This window comes from Hyla sarda, unplaced genomic scaffold, assembly GCF_029499605.1.
Source record: "Hyla sarda isolate aHylSar1 unplaced genomic scaffold, aHylSar1.hap1 scaffold_107, whole genome shotgun sequence".
NCBI lineage: Eukaryota > Metazoa > Chordata > Amphibia > Anura > Hylidae > Hyla > Hyla sarda.
Window position 1 is genome coordinate 437664 of NW_026607689.1, and position 14470 is coordinate 452133.

Sequence of the window (14470 nt, forward strand, 5' to 3'; positions counted from 1 at the left end):
TGTCCAGGCCCAGGAGCCTTAGCACTGTGCTGTGATGTCACTCAATACCACTGACATCACTAGGTGTAAACAACATCTCTCCTTTGCTGTGTATGTGACTATGGAGCTGTTTGGTGATGTCGTCTATTATGGCCTTCATAGAAGCAACAGGAGATTGTTGCATCCATCTAGAACCCTCAGAACTACAGTGCTATGATGTCACTCACTTCCACAGGCCTTGCAGAGTGTAAACAACAACAACCCAGCTTTGTTGTGTATGTAACCATAGGGATTTGTGATGTCACCTAGAACCTTCACAGCAGCGACAGCTTTATGAGGAGCATCAGCACTGCTCTGCCTGAGCAGAACCATCACCGCCATAGGTTGTCAAATAACCCGGGTTTAACCCACACAGGTAAGTCCAATGGGGTGCAGGCATGTCCTCTATGCTTACAGCTTCCCGTGGGTGTTGGTTTGATACCGTTTGGGGACAGCCAAGGAGGCATCTGCAGGCAACAAAGGTAGGTGTGTGCTTGTGTGTGTGTTTCCTATGCAGATCCTAAGCCCAGTGTCACATGCAAGTAGGAGGAGTAAGAAGGGTTCCTGGCAAATCCGGGTTATGGATTGCATTTAAAAAGGCCCCGTGGGAGTGCAATGGGCCCCTGTCTTGCTGCTTAGCAATAATGGTATGGGTTTAGGTTCTGCTGTGTGTACTGGTGGTTGACTGCCCCCCAGCCCAGAGTGTGCATGGAAAATTGTCTGGCAGCCTCCCTGACAGCAAGCAGTGATAGTGCCCATGAAGGGCACCTTGTTGGGCCCGCCCCTTTCACGGTTATCGCTTCTCGGCCTTTTGGCTAAGATCAAGTGTAGTATCTGTTCTTATCAGTTTAATATCTGATACGTCCCCTATCTGGGGACCATATATTAAATGGATTTTTGAGAACGGGGGCCGATTTCGAAGCTTGCTTCCGTCGCCCTATGCATTGACCCGATATGGCAGTATCTTCGGGTACAGTGCACCACCCCCTTACAGGGTTAAAAAGAAAGATTCCTACTTTCATTGCTACCTGCTTGCTGGCTAGCCAGCTAGCCAGCCCTGTGGGCCTTGCTGCTGCTGCAGCCAAAAAACAAAAGGTGGTGCTGCTGCTGCTTCTGCTGCTTCTGCTTCTGCTTGTGTCTGGCCGCTGTTGGAGCGTCCAGGCACAGGACTTCTGCTGCTGCTGACTAAATGGCCTCCTTAATTGGATCATTTGAGTAGCCAGCACACCTGTGCAGGTAGGGCATGACATGATAGGCAGCTGCCTTGATAGCGGGTGGGTGCTGAATGTTCCTAATTCACAAAATAAGATTAATGCTTATGAAGAAATATAAAATCTCATCCCTTCCCCAATATCGCGCCACACCCCTACCCCTTAATTCCCTGGTTGAACTTGATGGACATATGTCTTTTTTCGACCGTACTAACTATGTAACTATGTAACATAACATGGGGGGGGGGGTCTCCTGGCTGTTCACACAGGTGTGTCATTGCTGTACATTGACCATGCATTGCTTCTGTGGTATTGCAAAGGCAAAGACAAATGCTTCCAGCCATCCATTGCACTAATGGATTGGTCATCAGCTGGCTGTCTATGTCCCGCATCAATATAGACCAAAGTACAGAGGGTTAGGCTATGCTATTGTGCACCTACCTGATGCATCAGAAGGTGCGAGGCCCTTGCTAAATTCTGTGCACAGACTTTGAGATCTATACTTTAGACTGTATCTAAACCTGCTCCAACATGGACTGACATTCTGGCCTACTTTCAGCCGATGCGACTTGTCTGGCGCTGAACAGTCGCTTTTTATGTATTCAGCACCTATGTATAATGTTGTAAAAATGCTCTAGAAGCTAAAGTCGCAGAAATGTCACACATATTTGGCCTGCAACTTTCTGTGCGACAAATTCAGACAGGAAAAATCAGTATAAATCCTTAGAAAATTATCCCCCAGTGTCTCCATCTGCTGGCGGTATTGAATAAGCATTGCTGCACTGATGGGGTATGCATTAGACGAAAAAAAAGAAGAAAAAGAAGAATAATACGCCCAGAAAAGAGGCGAAAAGGAGAAAAACGTAAAAAAATGTGAAAAAAAAGTAAGAGGAAGAGAAGGGAAAAAAAGGTGGAAATGGGTTTAAAAGTGATTTCGGCGGAGAAATATATATATATATATATATATATATATATATATATATATATACGCGCACACACACACATATATATAAACGTATTCTCCGTTGAGATATTGCAGCCGCTGCTGTGTCCAGGCCCAGGAGCCTTAGCACTGTGCTGTGATGTCACTCAATACCACTGACATCACTAGGTGTAAACAACATCTCTCCTTTGCTGTGTATGTGACTATGGAGCTGTTTGGTGATGTCGTCTATTATGGCCTTCATAGAAGCAACAGGAGATTGTTGCATCCATCTAGAACCCTCAGAACTACAGTGCTATGATGTCACTCACTTCCACAGGCCTTGCAGAGTGTAAACAACAACAACCCAGCTTTGTTGTGTATGTAACCATAGGGATTTGTGATGTCACCTAGAACCTTCACAGCAGCGACAGCTTTATGAGGAGCATCAGCACTGCTCTGCCTGAGCAGAACCATCACCGCCATAGGTTGTCAAATAACCCGGGTTTAACCCACACAGGTAAGTCCAATGGGGTGCAGGCATGTCCTCTATGCTTACAGCTTCCCGTGGGTGTTGGTTTGATACCGTTTGGGGACAGCCAAGGAGGCATCTGCAGGCAACAAAGGTAGGTGTGTGCTTGTGTGTGTGTTTCCTATGCAGATCCTAAGCCCAGTGTCACATGCAAGTAGGAGGAGTAAGAAGGGTTCCTGGCAAATCCGGGTTATGGATTGCATTTAAAAAGGCCCCGTGGGAGTGCAATGGGCCCCTGTCTTGCTGCTTAGCAATAATGGTATGGGTTTAGGTTCTGCTGTGTGTACTGGTGGTTGACTGCCCCCCAGCCCAGAGTGTGCATGGAAAATTGTCTGGCAGCCTCCCTGACAGCAAGCAGTGATAGTGCCCATGAAGGGCACCTTGTTGGGCCCGCCCCTTTCACGGTTATCGCTTCTCGGCCTTTTGGCTAAGATCAAGTGTAGTATCTGTTCTTATCAGTTTAATATCTGATACGTCCCCTATCTGGGGACCATATATTAAATGGATTTTTGAGAACGGGGGCCGATTTCGAAGCTTGCTTCCGTCGCCCTATGCATTGACCCGATATGGCAGTATCTTCGGGTACAGTGCACCACCCCCTTACAGGGTTAAAAAGAAAGATTCCTACTTTCATTGCTACCTGCTTGCTGGCTAGCCAGCTAGCCAGCCCTGTGGGCCTTGCTGCTGCTGCAGCCAAAAAACAAAAGGTGGTGCTGCTGCTACTTCTGCTGCTTCTGCTTCTGCTTGTGTCTGGCCGCTGTTGGAGCGTCCAGGCACAGGACTTCTGCTGCTGCTAACTAAATGGCCTCCTTAATTGGATCATTTGAGTAGCCAGCACACCTGTGCAGGTAGGGCATGACATGATAGGCAGCTGCCTTGATAGCGGGTGGGTGCTGAATGTTCCTAATTGACAAAATAAGATTAATGCTTATGAAAAAATATAAAATCTCATCCCTTCCCCAATATCGCGCCACACCCCTACCCCTTAATTCCCTGGTTGAACTTGATGGACATATGTCTTTTTTCGACCGTACTAACTATGTAACTATGTAACATAACATGGGGGGGGGGGGTCTCCTGGCTGTTCACACAGGTGTGTCATTGCTGTACATTGACCATGCATTGCTTCTGTGGTATTGCAAAGGCAAAGACAAATGCTTCCAGCCATCCATTGCACTAATGGATTGGTCATCAGCTGGCTGTCTATGTCCCGCATCAATATAGACCAAAGTACAGAGGGTTAGGCTATGCTATTGTGCACCTACCTGATGCATCAGAAGGTGCGAGGCCCTTGCTAAATTCTGTGCACAGACTTTGAGATCTATACTTTAGACTGTATCTAAACCTGCTCCAACATGGACTGACATTCTGGCCTACTTTCAGCCGATGCGACTTGTCTGTCGCTGAACAGTCGCTTTTTATGTATTCAGCACCTATGTATAATGTTGTAAAAATGCTCTAGAAGCTAAAGTCGCAGAAATGTCACACATATTTGGCCTGCAACTTTCTGTGCGACAAATTCAGACAGGAAAAATCAGTATAAATCCTTAGAAAATTATCCCCCAGTGTCTCCATCTGCTGGCGGTATTGAATAAGCATTGCTGCACTGATGGGGTATGCATTAGACGAAAAAAAAGAAGAAAAAGAAGAATAATACGCCCAGAAAAGAGGCGAAAAGGAGAAAAACGTAAAAAAACGTGAAAAAAAAGTAAGAGGAAGAGAAGGGAAAAAAAGGTGGAAATGGGTTTAAAAGTGATTTCGGCGGAGAAATATATATATATATATATATATATATATATATATATATACGCGCACACACACACATATATATAAACGTATTCTCCGTTGAGATATTGCAGCCGCTGCTGTGTCCAGGCCCAGGAGCCTTAGCACTGTGCTGTGATGTCACTCAATACCACTGACATCACTAGGTGTAAACAACATCTCTCCTTTGCTGTGTATGTGACTATGGAGCTGTTTGGTGATGTCGTCTATTATGGCCTTCATAGAAGCAACAGGAGATTGTTGCATCCATCTAGAACCCTCAGAACTACAGTGCTATGATGTCACTCACTTCCACAGGCCTTGCAGAGTGTAAACAACAACAACCCAGCTTTGTTGTGTATGTAACCATAGGGATTTGTGATGTCACCTAGAACCTTCACAGCAGCGACAGCTTTATGAGGAGCATCAGCACTGCTCTGCCTGAGCAGAACCATCACCGCCATAGGTTGTCAAATAACCCGGGTTTAACCCACACAGGTAAGTCCAATGGGGTGCAGGCATGTCCTCTATGCTTACAGCTTCCCGTGGGTGTTGGTTTGATACCGTTTGGGGACAGCCAAGGAGGCATCTGCAGGCAACAAAGGTAGGTGTGTGCTTGTGTGTGTGTTTCCTATGCAGATCCTAAGCCCAGTGTCACATGCAAGTAGGAGGAGTAAGAAGGGTTCCTGGCAAATCCGGGTTATGGATTGCATTTAAAAAGGCCCCGTGGGAGTGCAATGGGCCCCTGTCTTGCTGCTTAGCAATAATGGTATGGGTTTAGGTTCTGCTGTGTGTACTGGTGGTTGACTGCCCCCCAGCCCAGAGTGTGCATGGAAAATTGTCTGGCAGCCTCCCTGACAGCAAGCAGTGATAGTGCCCATGAAGGGCACCTTGTTGGGCCCGCCCCTTTCACGGTTATCGCTTCTCGGCCTTTTGGCTAAGATCAAGTGTAGTATCTGTTCTTATCAGTTTAATATCTGATACGTCCCCTATCTGGGGACCATATATTAAATGGATTTTTGAGAACGGGGGCCGATTTCGAAGCTTGCTTCCGTCGCCCTATGCATTGACCCGATATGGCAGTATCTTCGGGTACAGTGCACCACCCCCTTACAGGGTTAAAAAGAAAGATTCCTACTTTCATTGCTACCTGCTTGCTGGCTAGCCAGCTAGCCAGCCCTGTGGGCCTTGCTGCTGCTGCAGCCAAAAAACAAAAGGTGGTGCTGCTGCTGCTTCTGCTGCTTCTGCTTCTGCTTGTGTCTGGCCGCTGTTGGAGCGTCCAGGCACAGGACTTCTGCTGCTGCTGACTAAATGGCCTCCTTAATTGGATCATTTGAGTAGCCAGCACACCTGTGCAGGTAGGGCATGACATAATAGGCAGCTGCCTTGATAGCGGGTGGGTGCTGAATGTTCCTAATTGACAAAATAAGATTAATGCTTATGAAGAAATATAAAATCTCATCCCTTCCCCAATATCGCGCCACACCCCTACCCCTTAATTCCCTGGTTGAACTTGATGGACATATGTCTTTTTTCGACCGTACTAACTATGTAACTATGTAACATAACATGGGGGGGGGGGGGGGGGGTCTCCTGGCTGTTCACACAGGTGTGTCATTGCTGTACATTGACCATGCATTGCTTCTGTGGTATTGCAAAGGCAAAGACAAATGCTTCCAGCCATCCATTGCACTAATGGATTGGTCATCAGCTGGCTGTCTATGTCCCGCATCAATATAGACCAAAGTACAGAGGGTTAGGCTATGCTATTGTGCACCTACCTGATGCATCAGAAGGTGCGAGGCCCTTGCTAAATTCTGTGCACAGACTTTGAGATCTATACTTTAGACTGTATCTAAACCTGCTCCAACATGGACTGACATTCTGGCCTACTTTCAGCCGATGCGACTTGTCTGGCGCTGAACAGTCGCTTTTTATGTATTCAGCACCTATGTATAATGTTGTAAAAATGCTCTAGAAGCTAAAGTCGCAGAAATGTCACACATATTTGGCCTGCAACTTTCTGTGCGACAAATTCAGACAGGAAAAATCAGTATAAATCCTTAGAAAATTATCCCCCAGTGTCTCCATCTGCTGGCGGTATTGAATAAGCATTGCTGCACTGATGGGGTATGCATTAGACGAAAAAAAAGAAGAAAAAGAAGAATAATACGCCCAGAAAAGAGGCGAAAAGGAGAAAAACGTAAAAAAACGTGAAAAAAAAGTAAGAGGAAGAGAAGGGAAAAAAAGGTGGAAATGGGTTTAAAAGTGATTTCGGCGGAGAAATATATATATATATATATATATATATATATATATATATATACGCGCACACACACACATATATATAAACGTATTCTCCGTTGAGATATTGCAGCCGCTGCTGTGTCCAGGCCCAGGAGCCTTAGCACTGTGCTGTGATGTCACTCAATACCACTGACATCACTAGGTGTAAACAACATCTCTCCTTTGCTGTGTATGTGACTATGGAGCTGTTTGGTGATGTCGTCTATTATGGCCTTCATAGAAGCAACAGGAGATTGTTGCATCCATCTAGAACCCTCAGAACTACAGTGCTATGATGTCACTCACTTCCACAGGCCTTGCAGAGTGTAAACAACAACAACCCAGCTTTGTTGTGTATGTAACCATAGGGATTTGTGATGTCACCTAGAACCTTCACAGCAGCGACAGCTTTATGAGGAGCATCAGCACTGCTCTGCCTGAGCAGAACCATCACCGCCATAGGTTGTCAAATAACCCGGGTTTAACCCACACAGGTAAGTCCAATGGGGTGCAGGCATGTCCTCTATGCTTACAGCTTCCCGTGGGTGTTGGTTTGATACCGTTTGGGGACAACCAAGGAGGCATCTGCAGGCAACAAAGGTAGGTGTGTGCTTGTGTGTGTGTTTCCTATGCAGATCCTAAGCCCAGTGTCACATGCAAGTAGGAGGAGTAAGAAGGGTTCCTGGCAAATCCGGGTTATGGATTGCATTTAAAAAGGCCCCGTGGGAGTGCAATGGGCCCCTGTCTTGCTGCTTAGCAATAATGGTATGGGTTTAGGTTCTGCTGTGTGTACTGGTGGTTGACTGCCCCCCAGCCCAGAGTGTGCATGGAAAATTGTCTGGCAGCCTCCCTGACAGCAAGCAGTGATAGTGCCCATGAAGGGCACCTTGTTGGGCCCGCCCCTTTCACGGTTATCGCTTCTCGGCCTTTTGGCTAAGATCAAGTGTAGTATCTGTTCTTATCAGTTTAATATCTGATACGTCCCCTATCTGGGGACCATATATTAAATGGATTTTTGAGAACGGGGGCCGATTTCGAAGCTTGCTTCTGTCGCCCTATGCATTGACCCGATATGGCAGTATCTTCGGGTACAGTGCACCACCCCCTTACAGGGTTAAAAAGAAAGATTCCTACTTTCATTGCTACCTGCTTGCTGGCTAGCCAGCTAGCCAGCCCTGTGGGCCTTGCTGCTGCTGCAGCCAAAAAACAAAAGGTGGTGCTGCTGCTGCTTCTGCTGCTTCTGCTTCTGCTTGTGTCTGGCCGCTGTTGGAGCGTCCAGGCACAGGACTTCTGCTGCTGCTGACTAAATGGCCTCCTTAATTGGATCATTTGAGTAGCCAGCACACCTGTGCAGGTAGGGCATGACATGATAGGCAGCTGCCTTGATAGCGGGTGGGTGCTGAATGTTCCTAATTGACAAAATAAGATTAATGCTTATGAAGAAATATAAAATCTCATCCCTTCCCCAATATCGCGCCACACCCCTACCCCTTAATTCCCTGGTTGAACTTGATGGACATATGTCTTTTTTCGACCGTACTAACTATGTAACTATGTAACATAACATGGGGGGGGGGGGGGTCTCCTGGCTGTTCACACAGGTGTGTCATTGCTGTACATTGACCATGCATTGCTTCTGTGGTATTGCAAAGGCAAAGACAAATGCTTCCAGCCATCCATTGCACTAATGGATTGGTCATCAGCTGGCTGTCTATGTCCCGCATCAATATAGACCAAAGTACAGAGGGTTAGGCTATGCTATTGTGCACCTACCTGATGCATCAGAAGGTGCGAGGCCCTTGCTAAATTCTGTGCACAGACTTTGAGATCTATACTTTAGACTGTATCTAAACCTGCTCCAACATGGACTGACATTCTGGCCTACTTTCAGCCGATGCGACTTGTCTGTCGCTGAACAGTCGCTTTTTATGTATTCAGCACCTATGTATAATGTTGTAAAAATGCTCTAGAAGCTAAAGTCGCAGAAATGTCACACATATTTGGCCTGCAACTTTCTGTGCGACAAATTCAGACAGGAAAAATCAGTATAAATCCTTAGAAAATTATCCCCCAGTGTCTCCATCTGCTGGCGGTATTGAATAAGCATTGCTGCACTGATGGGGTATGCATTAGACGAAAAAAAAGAAGAAAAAGAAGAATAATACGCCCAGAAAAGAGGCGAAAAGGAGAAAAACGTAAAAAAACGTGAAAAAAAAGTAAGAGGAAGAGAAGGGAAAAAAAGGTGGAAATGGGTTTAAAAGTGATTTCGGCGGAGAAATATATATATATATATATATATATATATATATATATATATTTATATATACGCGCACACACACACATATATATAAACGTATTCTCCGTTGAGATATTGCAGCCGCTGCTGTGTCCAGGCCCAGGAGCCTTAGCACTGTGCTGTGATGTCACTCAATACCACTGACATCACTAGGTGTAAACAACATCTCTCCTTTGCTGTGTATGTGACTATGGAGCTGTTTGGTGATGTCGTCTATTATGGCCTTCATAGAAGCAACAGGAGATTGTTGCATCCATCTAGAACCCTCAGAACTACAGTGCTATGATGTCACTCACTTCCACAGGCCTTGCAGAGTGTAAACAACAACAACCCAGCTTTGTTGTGTATGTAACCATAGGGATTTGTGATGTCACCTAGAACCTTCACAGCAGCGACAGCTTTATGAGGAGCATCAGCACTGCTCTGCCTGAGCAGAACCATCACCGCCATAGGTTGTCAAATAACCCGGGTTTAACCCACACAGGTAAGTCCAATGGGGTGCAGGCATGTCCTCTATGCTTACAGCTTCCCGTGGGTGTTGGTTTGATACCGTTTGGGGACAGCCAAGGAGGCATCTGCAGGCAACAAAGGTAGGTGTGTGCTTGTGTGTGTGTTTCCTATGCAGATCCTAAGCCCAGTGTCACATGCAAGTAGGAGGAGTAAGAAGGGTTCCTGGCAAATCCGGGTTATGGATTGCATTTAAAAAGGCCCCGTGGGAGTGCAATGGGCCCCTGTCTTGCTGCTTAGCAATAATGGTATGGGTTTAGGTTCTGCTGTGTGTACTGGTGGTTGACTGCCCCCCAGCCCAGAGTGTGCATGGAAAATTGTCTGGCAGCCTCCCTGACAGCAAGCAGTGATAGTGCCCATGAAGGGCACCTTGTTGGGCCCGCCCCTTTCACGGTTATCGCTTCTCGGCCTTTTGGCTAAGATCAAGTGTAGTATCTGTTCTTATCAGTTTAATATCTGATACGTCCCCTATCTGGGGACCATATATTAAATGGATTTTTGAGAACGGGGGCCGATTTCGAAGCTTGCTTCTGTCGCCCTATGCATTGACCCGATATGGCAGTATCTTCGGGTACAGTGCACCACCCCCTTACAGGGTTAAAAAGAAAGATTCCTACTTTCATTGCTACCTGCTTGCTGGCTAGCCAGCTAGCCAGCCCTGTGGGCCTTGCTGCTGCTGCAGCCAAAAAACAAAAGGTGGTGCTGCTGCTGCTTCTGCTGCTTCTGCTTCTGCTTGTGTCTGGCCGCTGTTGGAGCGTCCAGGCACAGGACTTCTGCTGCTGCTGACTAAATGGCCTCCTTAATTGGATCATTTGAGTAGCCAGCACACCTGTGCAGGTAGGGCATGACATGATAGGCAGCTGCCTTGATAGCGGGTGGGTGCTGAATGTTCCTAATTGACAAAATAAGATTAATGCTTATGAAGAAATATAAAATCTCATCCCTTCCCCAATATCGCGCCACACCCCTACCCCTTAATTCCCTGGTTGAACTTGATGGACATATGTCTTTTTTCGACCGTACTAACTATGTAACTATGTAACATAACATGGGGGGGGGGGGTCTCCTGGCTGTTCACACAGGTGTGTCATTGCTGTACATTGACCATGCATTGCTTCTGTGGTATTGCAAAGGCAAAGACAAATGCTTCCAGCCATCCATTGCACTAATGGATTGGTCATCAGCTGGCTGTCTATGTCCCGCATCAATATAGACCAAAGTACAGAGGGTTAGGCTATGCTATTGTGCACCTACCTGATGCATCAGAAGGTGCGAGGCCCTTGCTAAATTCTGTGCACAGACTTTGAGATCTATACTTTAGACTGTATCTAAACCTGCTCCAACATGGACTGACATTCTGGCCTACTTTCAGCCGATGCGACTTGTCTGTCGCTGAACAGTCGCTTTTTATGTATTCAGCACCTATGTATAATGTTGTAAAAATGCTCTAGAAGCTAAAGTCGCAGAAATGTCACACATATTTGGCCTGCAACTTTCTGTGCGACAAATTCAGACAGGAAAAATCAGTATAAATCCTTCGAAAATTATCCCCCAGTGTCTCCATCTGCTGGCGGTATTGAATAAGCATTGCTGCACTGATGGGGTATGCATTAGACGAAAAAAAAGAAGAAAAAGAAGAATAATACGCCCAGAAAAGAGGCGAAAAGGAGAAAAACGTAAAAAAACGTGAAAAAAAAGTAAGAGGAAGAGAAGGGAAAAAAAGGTGGAAATGGGTTTAAAAGTGATTTCGGCGGAGAAATATATATATATATATATATATATATATATATATATTTATATATACGCGCACACACACACATATATATAAACGTATTCTCCGTTGAGATATTGCAGCCGCTGCTGTGTCCAGGCCCAGGAGCCTTAGCACTGTGCTGTGATGTCACTCAATACCACTGACATCACTAGGTGTAAACAACATCTCTCCTTTGCTGTGTATGTGACTATGGAGCTGTTTGGTGATGTCGTCTATTATGGCCTTCATAGAAGCAACAGGAGATTGTTGCATCCATCTAGAACCCTCAGAACTACAGTGCTATGATGTCACTCACTTCCACAGGCCTTGCAGAGTGTAAACAACAACAACCCAGCTTTGTTGTGTATGTAACCATAGGGATTTGTGATGTCACCTAGAACCTTCACAGCAGCGACAGCTTTATGAGGAGCATCAGCACTGCTCTGCCTGAGCAGAACCATCACCGCCATAGGTTGTCAAATAACCCGGGTTTAACCCACACAGGTAAGTCCAATGGGGTGCAGGCATGTCCTCTATGCTTACAGCTTCCCGTGGGTGTTGGTTTGATACCGTTTGGGGACAGCCAAGGAGGCATCTGCAGGCAACAAAGGTAGGTGTGTGCTTGTGTGTGTTTCCTATGCAGATCCTAAGCCCAGTGTCACATGCAAGTAGGAGGAGTAAGAAGGGTTCCTGGCAAATCCGGGTTATGGATTGCATTTAAAAAGGCCCCGTGGGAGTGCAATGGGCCCCTGTCTTGCTGCTTAGCAATAATGGTATGGGTTTAGGTTCTGCTGTGTGTACTGGTGGTTGACTGCCCCCCAGCCCAGAGTGTGCATGGAAAATTGTCTGGCAGCCTCCCTGACAGCAAGCAGTGATAGTGCCCATGAAGGGCACCTTGTTGGGCCCGCCCCTTTCACGGTTATCGCTTCTCGGCCTTTTGGCTAAGATCAAGTGTAGTATCTGTTCTTATCAGTTTAATATCTGATACGTCCCCTATCTGGGGACCATATATTAAATGGATTTTTGAGAACGGGGGCCGATTTCGAAGCTTGCTTCCGTCGCCCTATGCATTGACCCGATATGGCAGTATCTTCGGGTACAGTGCACCACCCCCTTACAGGGTTAAAAAGAAAGATTCCTACTTTCATTGCTACCTGCTTGCTGGCTAGCCAGCTAGCCAGCCCTGTGGGCCTTGCTGCTGCTGCAGCCAAAAAACAAAAGGTGGTGCTGCTGCTGCTTCTGCTGCTTCTGCTTCTGCTTGTGTCTGGCCGCTGTTGGAGCGTCCAGGCACAGGACTTCTGCTGCTGCTGACTAAATGGCCTCCTTAATTGGATCATTTGAGTAGCCAGCACACCTGTGCAGGTAGGGCATGACATGATAGGCAGCTGCCTTGATAGCGGGTGGGTGCTGAATGTTCCTAATTGACAAAATAAGATTAATGCTTATGAAGAAATATAAAATCTCATCCCTTCCCCAATATCGCGCCACACCCCTACCCCTTAATTCCCTGGTTGAACTTGATGGACATATGTCTTTTTTCGACCGTACTAACTATGTAACTATGTAACATAACATGGGGGGGGGGGGGGGTCTCCTGGCTGTTCACACAGGTGTGTCATTGCTGTACATTGACCATGCATTGCTTCTGTGGTATTGCAAAGGCAAAGACAAATGCTTCCAGCCATCCATTGCACTAATGGATTGGTCATCAGCTGGCTGTCTATGTCCCGCATCAATATAGACCAAAGTACAGAGGGTTAGGCTATGCTATTGTGCACCTACCTGATGCATCAGAAGGTGCGAGGCCCTTGCTAAATTCTGTGCACAGACTTTGAGATCTATACTTTAGACTGTATCTAAACCTGCTCCAACATGGACTGACATTCTGGCCTACTTTCAGCCGATGCGACTTGTCTGTCGCTGAACAGTCGCTTTTTATGTATTCAGCACCTATGTATAATGTTGTAAAAATGCTCTAGAAGCTAAAGTCGCAGAAATGTCACACATATTTGGCCTGCAACTTTCTGTGCGACAAATTCAGACAGGAAAAATCAGTATAAATCCTTAGAAAATTATCCCCCAGTGTCTCCATCTGCTGGCGGTATTGAATAAGCATTGCTGCACTGATGGGGTATGCATTAGACGAAAAAAAAGAAGAAAAAGAAGAATAATACGCCCAGAAAAGAGGCGAAAAGGAGAAAAACGTAAAAAAACGTGAAAAAAAAGTAAGAGGAAGAGAAGGGAAAAAAAGGTGGAAATGGGTTTAAAAGTGATTTCGGCGGAGAAATATATATATATATATATATATATATATATATATATTTATACGCGCACACACACACATATATATAAACGTATTCTCCGTTGAGATATTGCAGCCGCTGCTGTGTCCAGGCCCAGGAGCCTTAGCACTGTGCTGTGATGTCACTCAATACCACTGACATCACTAGGTGTAAACAACATCTCTCCTTTGCTGTGTATGTGACTATGGAGCTGTTTGGTGATGTCGTCTATTATGGCCTTCATAGAAGCAACAGGAGATTGTTGCATCCATCTAGAACCCTCAGAACTACAGTGCTATGATGTCACTCACTTCCACAGGCCTTGCAGAGTGTAAACAACAACAACCCAGCTTTGTTGTGTATGTAACCATAGGGATTTGTGATGTCACCTAGAACCTTCACAGCAGCGACAGCTTTATGAGGAGCATCAGCACTGCTCTGCCTGAGCAGAACCATCACCGCCATAGGTTGTCAAATAACCCGGGTTTAACCCACACAGGTAAGTCCAATGGGGTGCAGGCATGTCCTCTATGCTTACAGCTTCCCGTGGGTGTTGGTTTGATACCGTTTGGGGACAGCCAAGGAGGCATCTGCAGGCAACAAAGGTAGGTGTGTGCTTGTGTGTGTGTTTCCTATGCAGATCCTAAGCCCAGTGTCACATGCAAGTAGGAGGAGTAAGAAGGGTTCCTGGCAAATCCGGGTTATGGATTGCATTTAAAAAGGCCCCGTGGGAGTGCAATGGGCCCCTGTCTTGCTGCTTAGCAATAATGGTATGGGTTTAGGTTCTGCTGTGTGTACTGGTGGTTGACTGCCCCCCAGCCCAGAGTGTGCATGGAAAATTGTCTGGCAGCCTCCCTGACAGCAAGCAGTGATAGTGCCCATGAAGGGCACCTTGTTGG

The 14470-nt window shown here is 46.3% G+C and overlaps 6 non-coding genes across 6 annotated transcripts; all 6 read left to right on the top strand.

The window, feature by feature from the left end:
* The first annotated feature begins 813 nt into the window (after window positions 1–813).
* On the top strand, window positions 814–1004 carry LOC130300017 (U2 spliceosomal RNA). Its single transcript, XR_008851035.1, has one exon. It is a non-coding gene; the product is annotated as a U2 spliceosomal RNA (small nuclear RNA).
* A 2086-nt stretch (window positions 1005–3090) lies between these two features.
* LOC130300018 (U2 spliceosomal RNA) lies at window positions 3091–3281 on the top strand. The gene has a single exon (XR_008851036.1). It is a non-coding gene; the product is annotated as a U2 spliceosomal RNA (small nuclear RNA).
* A 2083-nt stretch (window positions 3282–5364) lies between these two features.
* Window positions 5365–5555, top strand: LOC130300019 (U2 spliceosomal RNA). Its single transcript, XR_008851037.1, has one exon. It is a non-coding gene; the product is annotated as a U2 spliceosomal RNA (small nuclear RNA).
* A 2091-nt stretch (window positions 5556–7646) lies between these two features.
* Window positions 7647–7837, top strand: LOC130300152 (U2 spliceosomal RNA). The gene has a single exon (XR_008851139.1). It is a non-coding gene; the product is annotated as a U2 spliceosomal RNA (small nuclear RNA).
* Window positions 7838–9932: 2095 nt separating this feature from the next.
* LOC130300163 (U2 spliceosomal RNA) lies at window positions 9933–10123 on the top strand. The gene has a single exon (XR_008851150.1). It is a non-coding gene; the product is annotated as a U2 spliceosomal RNA (small nuclear RNA).
* A 2087-nt stretch (window positions 10124–12210) lies between these two features.
* LOC130300020 (U2 spliceosomal RNA) lies at window positions 12211–12401 on the top strand. The gene has a single exon (XR_008851038.1). It is a non-coding gene; the product is annotated as a U2 spliceosomal RNA (small nuclear RNA).
* The last annotated feature ends 2069 nt before the right edge of the window (window positions 12402–14470 follow it).